The following is an 8,718-nucleotide window of genomic DNA, read 5'->3' on the forward strand; positions in this document are numbered from 1 at the left end:
TTTGCTCTGATCTTTATTATTTCCATTTTTTCTATTCACTTTGGGCTTTGTTTGCTGTTATTTTTGTAGTTCTTTTAAGTGTCGTGTTAGACTGTTTCTTTCAGCTTTTTGTTTCTTTGTCTCTTGAGGGAGCCCTGTATTGCTAGGAATTTCCTTCTCAGGACTGCTTTCGCCATGTCCCATAGATTTTGGGTCATTGTGTTTTCATTTTCGTTTGTCTCTAGGTATCTTTTGATTTCTTCCTTGATCTCATTGTTACCTATTCATTGTTTAGTAGCATGTTATTTAGCCTCCATGTGTTAGTTTCATACCAGTGTGGTCAAAGAAGATGCTTGATATGATTTCAATCTTCTTAAATTTACTGAGACTTGTTTCGTGGCCTAACATGTGGTCTATCCCGGAAAATGTTCCATGTGCACTTGAGAAGAATGTATATTTTGCTGCTTTGGGGTGAAATGCTCTGAAAATATCAATTAAATCCATCTAGTCTAGTGTGCCTTTTAGGCCCATTGTTTTCTTGTTGATTTCTGTCTGGAAGACCTGTCCATTGGTGTCATTGGGGTGTTAAAATCCACTACTATGAGTGTATTACTGTTGTTCTCTCCTTTTATGTCATACGATAATGGCTTTATGTATGTAAGTGCTCCTGTGTTGGATGTGTATGTGTTTAGTCAGGGTTATGCCTTCTCAATGTATTGATCCCTTCATCGTTATGTAATGCCTCCTTTGTCTCTTATTATAGCCTTTGTTTTAAAGTCTATTTCATCTGGTATAAGTATTGCTACCCCAGCTTTTGTTTCATTTCCATTTGAATGAAATATCTTTTTCCATTCCCCTTCCTTTCAGTCTGTGAGCATCATTTGATCTGTAGTGAGACCCTTGCACAGCATATGCATGGGTCTTGTTTTCTTTTCCATTGAGCTACCCTATGTCTTTTGATTGGAGCATTTAATCCATTTACATTTAAAGTGATTTTTGATAGATATGTAGTTATTGCCATTTTATTATTCGTATATCTTTTTCTCCTCCTCCTTTTCTGTTTACAGAAGTCCTTTTAACATTTCTTGTAATACTGGCTTGTTGGTGATGAATTCCTTAAGCTTTTTCCTGTCTGGAGGCTTTTTATCTCACCTTCTATTTTAACCAAAAGCCTTGTTGAGTAGAGTTTTCGTAGTTGTAGATTCTTGTTTTTCATAACTTTGAATATTTCTTGTCGGTTCCTTCTGGCCTCAAAGTTTCCATTGAAAACTCAGCAGATATTCTTATGAGGGTAACCTTGTAAGTAACTAGTTGCCTTTCTCTTGCTGCTTTTAATATTTTCCTTTGTCTTTGAACTTTGGCATTTTAATTATGATGTGTCTTGGTGTGGATATGTTTGAATTTTTCTTGTTTGAGACTCTTTGTGCATCCTGGACCTATATGTCTAATTCCTTTGCCAGCTAAGGCAATTTTTCTGTCATTATTTCTTCAAATAGATTCTCAAACCCTTCCTCTCTCTTTTCCTTCTAGTACTCCTATGACACAGATATTGTTACGCTTCATATTGTCTCAGAGGTCTTTTAAACTGTTATCATTTTTTTCATTCTTTTTTCTTTCTGCTGTCCTGATTGGGTGTTTTCTGCTATTTTTTCTTCCAGTTTGCTGATTCAGTCTTCTGTTTTGTCTAAACTACTGTTGAATCCTTCTAGTGTATTCTTCCTTTCAGTTATTGTATTCTTCATTTGTCTGGTCTTTTTTATGGTTTCCACATTTTTTTATGCTTACTATCTCTGTTGAGATTCTCATTGAGGTCATTCGTTCTCCTCCTAAGTTCATTGAGCATCCTTATAACCATTATATCGAACACTGTCTCTGGTAGGTTGCTTGCCTTTATTTCATTTAGCTTATTTTTAAGAGTTTTCTCCTGTTGTTTTATGGAATGTTTGTTTTCTCATTGTATTAGCCTCTCCATGTTTGTTTCTATGTGTTAGGAAGATTTGTTTGGTCTTTCAGCCTTGGCCATATGGCCTTATGTGGAAGATATCCTGTGTGGCCCAGTGGCACACTCTCCCTAATCGCCTTCACCGAGGGCTCTGGACATGATGTTTGTGTGGGTTGTGTGTGATCTATTGTAGCTAAACCTTTATTGGTGTTAGAACCTCAGCAGATGGGATTAACACTTAGGCTGACTAACTATGGGAATGGGCTATGCCCACAGGGTATGAGTTGCTATGTGAGGGCTGAGCCCAGTGAGTAGGATTTACTCTAGAAGGCGTGTGCACTTGTTGAGACTATCCTTTGTGTGTGCTGTTTATGGGGCTAATCAGGAGTTGCTCTATTGTAGTCTAGTGCCAGCCTCTGGGTGCATTGGTGTGGCCACTTGGGAGGGACACCCCAGTAGACCAACATCAGCTGCTACTTTTGATTGCTTGGGGTGAGAGCTACAAAGTGATCCACAGATGGTTGCTGCCTATGCCGGATCTATAGGTAAGTGGAAGAGACGATGCTGCAGGCCTTTAGTACCGGACTTTGTGTAATTTAGCAGAAGGACTAGTGCTCCTTAAGGCTGGAGCTGCTTGTCAGTTGCCCGTAAGACTCCACAAGTTGAAATACCTCTGGGAGATATGTGTATTGGGTGGTACAGGGATCCAGGGAGTCACCTGTATATATTAAGCAGATTTTGGCTTGCCACTGCAGTGTCAGTTTATGTGCCAGTGTTGTATCTGTGGCTTCCCGTACAAGTCTCAGATTGCATAAAGGACAGCTGCTGCCCACCTTGGGCTTGCAAATACCTGAGATCTGTTCAATACTTACTGAAGCTCACGGCCATGTGTTTGTGGTCTGCCACTGAAAGCTTCTTCTGGATGCACAGGCTTTGCATGGCCTGCATGAACTGAGTGCTTTTATTTGCTATTGAATTTGTGTCCCAAGGAAAGCACACAATGGGACTGGGTTGCCTTGGAACGGGCTTGCTACAGGTCATTTGTGGGTTAGTTGGGGTGGCATTTCAGTGAGGCATGGGGCTGTCAATCCGATACAGCATTAGCTTTGCTGCCAGCTCTGGGCCTGCGAACTCCCACAAAAGTCAAATATCACTGCAAGACCTATAGCCATCTGAGATGGGCCCACAAACTTGCGATCTGCCCAAATAATATTGTATCTCATGTCAGCAATTGATTTCCCCAAAATGCACTCACTGTACTAGCCAAGGTCTGTTGACTATGCAAAATGCACAAACCCGGAAAGAGGTAGGGAGGGGGAGGTTGCCTGTCCTCTGGCTTTGGGCACTTTGTGGATTGGGTGAGGCAGGATCTTAAGGAAACAAGGGCCGTCAGGTGAATATCTCCTTAGTTTTGCTGAAACTTCTGTGCCGGTGCGTTCTCGCTATAGTCACAAATCACAGTGAGATCATCTGCCATCTGGAGCAGTCCTACTGACTCCTCCAAGCTTCCCAAGTGGTATTGCAGCTTCTGCAGGCAGCAGTGGCCCACAACTGATTTCACCTAAATGTGTGCACTGCTCTAGCCAAAGTTTGTTGTCTGTGTGGAATGCGAGGCCTGGGAAAGGGGCAGGGTAGGGGTGCTTGTCTGTCAATGGGCCACTTCGGGCAATTTGTGGGTTGGGCGGGGCAGGGTCTCAGGAAGACGATGGCAATCAGGCCAATACAACCTCAATCTTCCTGCAACTTCTGTGTCCGCCTGTGTGTTCCCACAAATGTCGTGCCCCTCAGATCCACACAATCTGCCCAAGCTCGTGTTTGGCAGCAATGCTATGCCTGAAACTGTCCCTGAAATGAGCTTACAGCACTGGCTGAGGTGTGCTGCCTGCATGGAATGTTCAGCTCCGGAGAGAGGTGGGGTGGGGCAGCCTCTTGGCAACAAGTGATCCCAGACAATCTGTGGCTTGGGTAGGGTGGACTGATCTCCTCAGGCCAGTGCAGCTTCAGAATTGACTGTGTAGGGGCAGGGAGCTGGGGAGGGATCTGCATGGACAAGCTGGCACAGGTCTGTAGATGGTCCATAGGGAGGCCCCAACTAAGGCACAATGGTGGCTGTTTGTCCAGCCCTGTTCTGGCACCAGGTAATGTAATCTTTCAACATATGAATCTTTCCTGAGCCTCCATTTCCACACTGGTGCCCCAAGTGAGTGTCTGTGCATGAGAGAGCCTGTGTGTGGGCCCTTTAACAGGGTGTCTGGGATTTCAGTCTCCTTCTCTCTCACCCAGATGGCCAGAATCCCCTCCGATATTTACAATCAGATCTTTTGGGAACTCATCTTCCTTGGTCTGGGACCCTAAATTGGGAGCTCTCATATGGGGCTAGGACTCCTCTATCTTTCAGGGGGCCTCTGCAATCTCGCTCTCCTTCCCTGTGCTCCACTGTACCCTGCTGGTGTGGGTCCACTGCAACTTGTGACTTTGTCCCTCCTACTAGTTTTGATGTAGCTCCTTCTTTATATTATCACATGTACGTATTATGATCAGCTGGACTTCACGTGATCCTTCACGTTGATTATTTTTTTATAATTTGGTTGAAATTTTTAATGCGGACCTGTGAGGAGGCGAACACTGCTTTTGCCTATTCTGTCATTTTGACCTCATCTCTTCTTTTTCTTAAAAAAGTCTCTTTAACATTTTCTGTAATACTGGCTAGGTGGTGATAAACTCCTTTAGCTCTTGTCAGGGAAACTATTTGTCCTTCAATTCTAAATGATAGCTTTGCATCTCGGTTGCATGTCCTTGTTTTTAATTACTTTAAATATTTCTTGCCAATCCCTTCTGTCCTGCAAAGTTTCTGTTGAGAAATTAGCTAACAATCTAATGGGAGCTCTTTTGCAGATAACTAACTGCTTTCCTCTTGCTGCTTTTAAGATTCCCTCTTTGTCTTTAATCTTTGGCATTTTAATTATGGCATGTCTTGAGATGATGTCAGAAGCATGGCAGTGTGAGAGATCTCTCTTTACTTATCCCCTTGAAACTATAAAGAGTTGATCACCTACATCTCAACAAATAACAACCAACCTGCACACAAGCATGTCTGAGTTCTGTGCATCAGAGCCTCAGAAGGTGAGCATTGCAGGCACATGACAGCGGGGCAGAGAGAGACAGAGCCAGGCACTGTGGAAAGCAGCCTGGAGCTCAAATGAGGGGGAGAAAACAACAATACTCTTTGAAGACTTGAACAGTTCTGCCTGAGGGATAAGCATTTTCCATGCTGCAGAACCCAGGGAGCAGGAAAGAGAGCAGGGCCGAGACCAAGCACTGAAGGACAACAGTGATGTCTTAGCAACCATCTTTTCTAGGCAGAGAGCTGAGTTACAGTGCTGGGCTACCATCCCCCACCATCCCAGAGCACGCCCTTCTAACTACTCCCCATAACTTCCCTGTGCAAGCACAGAACCACAGGGGATATGATGCAAACAGAACCAAAACATACACAGCAGACAGTCCCATAGATAGGGGAGGAGATACTGAAAGGGGTGATTCTACATGAAACAAAAAGAAAGAAATACGGTACTATGGATAAGATAATGAACAGGCAGACAGAAGCAGCAAAGTGCAATCCTTATTAAGAGCAGGGTATTATAAGCTTAAATGTTACATAATGGGTAAAGCAAAAAAGAAAAAAATACTAAAAAGAGAAGATACAGCGACTGCAACTCAGAAATACAATTTCAGCGTAAATAGTGATAATTTCAGACAACAAAAACAGAGAAGTGGCGGGAGTAAAGATTCACATCTGCAAAGGGTAATGGAAATAAGGCACATGAAGAAGAAAATGAACTACTGTATATATGCAGTATGCTTTTACATAAAATTAATGTGAACCGCACACAAAAAAATCCAGAACAGGGACACGTAACATAAAACAAGAAGAAACACAGAAAAGAAAAATAACATAAAATACCACCAAATTAAAATAATAAGAACAGGAAGATAAGAAGGGTCTTTGGAAACATGGCAGAGTGAGAGATGTCCCCAGATATCTCCCCTTGAAACAACAATAAACTGAACATCTAAAACTCAACAAAAAATACCGAAATTGAAAACCAGCATGTCTGAGCATGAGATCTGTGCATAAGAGCTACAAAAGGTCAGAAACCCAGGTGTAAGGCAGTGGACTGGAAGAAATAAAGAACTGTCTCTCGCAGCCACCGGAGCTCCCTATAGGAAGAGGGGGAGGGGAGAAGGTGCGGTGACATCTCTGAACAGCCCTTCTGGTGAGAGCTGTGAACTCTACGTGGCCAGCGACAGGGCCCAGTCATCAGGGCAGAAAGTAGAGAAGCGGAGACGGCAGAAAAGCAGGGTCTCCAGAAAAACAACAGTTGAAATTTATAGGCTGCAGTTGCAAAACAGAGGCTGAGACACAGCCCCCAACTCTAACCCTTAGGGCCCCTCCCCCTATACCCTCCAAGACCAAACACCGCAAAGCCCCAGGGGAAACTGAGCAAACACTGCCGAGACTCTCGTTGACACTGACAGGGACTGAAACGGAGGGTAGAGAGTGTGATTAAATATCTATCAAAAAATAAAAAGGCATTTTTAAGGCTTTATATAAAGCAGTGATCCAAGAGGCTTAGACACCACCTACTGGAAACCAAAAGAAAAGCTCCTTCTATGTAGCAGGATAAAGACAGACCTTTATATAATAAATCTTCTTTCTGGAAAAAAAAAAAAAAAGCAGAATATACTTCCATTAATGCCCAGGTGGAGAAATAGTCCATTAAACACCATGAACAACCAAGGTGACAAAACATCTCATAAAGAAAGAGAAAAATCTCCAGAAAATAAGCTTATAGACATAGAAATATGCAATTTAAATAACAGAGAATTCAGGATAATTCTGAAAAATCTCAGTGAATTCCAAAACAAATAGATGAGCGGAGCAAGGATTGAAACTCTCAAAAAGAAACAAATAGAACATCTGCAGATGAAGAATACACTGCAAGAATTGAAAAATGAAATAGCGAGCTTGGGAAATAGAGTCGAACATAATGGAGAAAAGGATCAGTGAAGACATAAATCTAGAAATAAATCAGAAGGAAGAAGAGAGAAATCAAAGAATCAAAAAATGAAAGAGAAATGCAGTAACTGGCTGATACCTTCAGGAGAGGAAGTATAAGAATAATGCGCATTCTCAAAGGCGAAGAAAAGGACTAGAAAGCATTTTCAGACAAATAGTTGATGAGAATTTTCCAAATCTAAGAAATGAGCTGGAGCTTGGAATTCAACAGACAACCCAATTATCTCAACCTAAAAAAGCCTTCACCAAGACACATTGTATTAAAGTTATCAAAAATCAATGACAATGACAGATTTCTCAGGGCAGACAGGGAGAAGAAAACGGTAACTATAAAGATAAACCTATTAGATTGTCAGACTTCTCAGCACAAACCTTACAAGCTAGAAAGGAACGAAAACAAATATTTAAACTATTAAGTGAGAGAAACTACCAGCCTCAAATAATGTATCCAGCTAAGCTCTCCTTTAGATATGAGGGAGAAATGAAGGCCTTTCCAGACATACAAAAATTGAAGCCTGCATTACAGGAAATACTAAAAGGGGTCGGCTCACTGAAAACAAAATGACTGAAAAAAAAAAAATACATAATTAGGAATAAAGTGACTATCAGGCAAATAGAAGCACAGGAGTGCAACCCTTACTAAGAACAGGGTATTATAAGCTTCAATAATAAAATAGAATTGTTATAGCAAGATAATGATGAATGTTCAGCATACATAGGGACGAATTGAGAAAACAATGACTGAAAAGGGGAGGATGCAAAGATCCAAATTCACAAAGGGAAATGGAGATAAGGCACGCGCAGAAGAAATTGGAAGACAGTATACATATAGCTATCTTTTACATAGTAATAATGGTAACCACACACAGAAGATTTGGAACTGAAATATATAACATAAATCAAAAAGAACTAGAGGCAAAAGCCAACCAGAATAAAGAAAACAGAAACACAAGGACAAGGAAGCATTGGAAACACTAAGCTACCAGAAAGCAAAAGATAAAATGGCTATAAGAAGACTTCATATTTCAATAATCACCCTAAATGTAAATGGACTGAACTCACCAATAAAAAGGCACAGAGTTACAGATTGTATCAAAAAACAAAACCCAACCATATGCTGCGTCCAGGAGACACATCTCAGCTCCAAAGACAGATACGAACTCAGAGTGCAAGTGTGGAAAATAATGTTTCAAGCAAATGGCATTAAGAGAAAAGTGGGAGTAGTGGTATTAATATTGGATGAAATAGACTTCAAAATAAAAAAGGTAAAGAAAGATACTGAGGGACACTTCATAATGATAAAGGGAATCATGCATCAAGAAGATATAACACTTATTAATATCTATACTTTCAATCAGGGAGCCCCAAAATATATAAAGCAACTACTAATAGAACTAAAGGGAAACCAGACCAAAACACTATCGTAGTAGGGGACCTAAATACTCCACGGTCAGACATGGACAGATCATCCAAACAGAAAATCAATAAGGAAATAACATCTTTATATGACACATTAGACCACCTGGACATAACTGATATTTACAGAGCCTTCCATCCCAAAACAGTTACTTAAACATTCTTCTCTAGTGCACATGGAACATTCTCAAGAATTGATCACATACTAGGACACAGAGATAGCCTCAACAAATGTAACCAACCATATCCTCTGAACATAATGCTTTGAAACTAGAGATCACCTGCAAAAAAAAAAAAAAAA

Source organism: Pteropus vampyrus, unplaced genomic scaffold (assembly GCF_000151845.1).
Source record: "Pteropus vampyrus isolate Shadow unplaced genomic scaffold, Pvam_2.0 Scaffold71, whole genome shotgun sequence".
NCBI classification, from domain to species: Eukaryota; Metazoa; Chordata; class Mammalia; order Chiroptera; family Pteropodidae; genus Pteropus; species Pteropus vampyrus.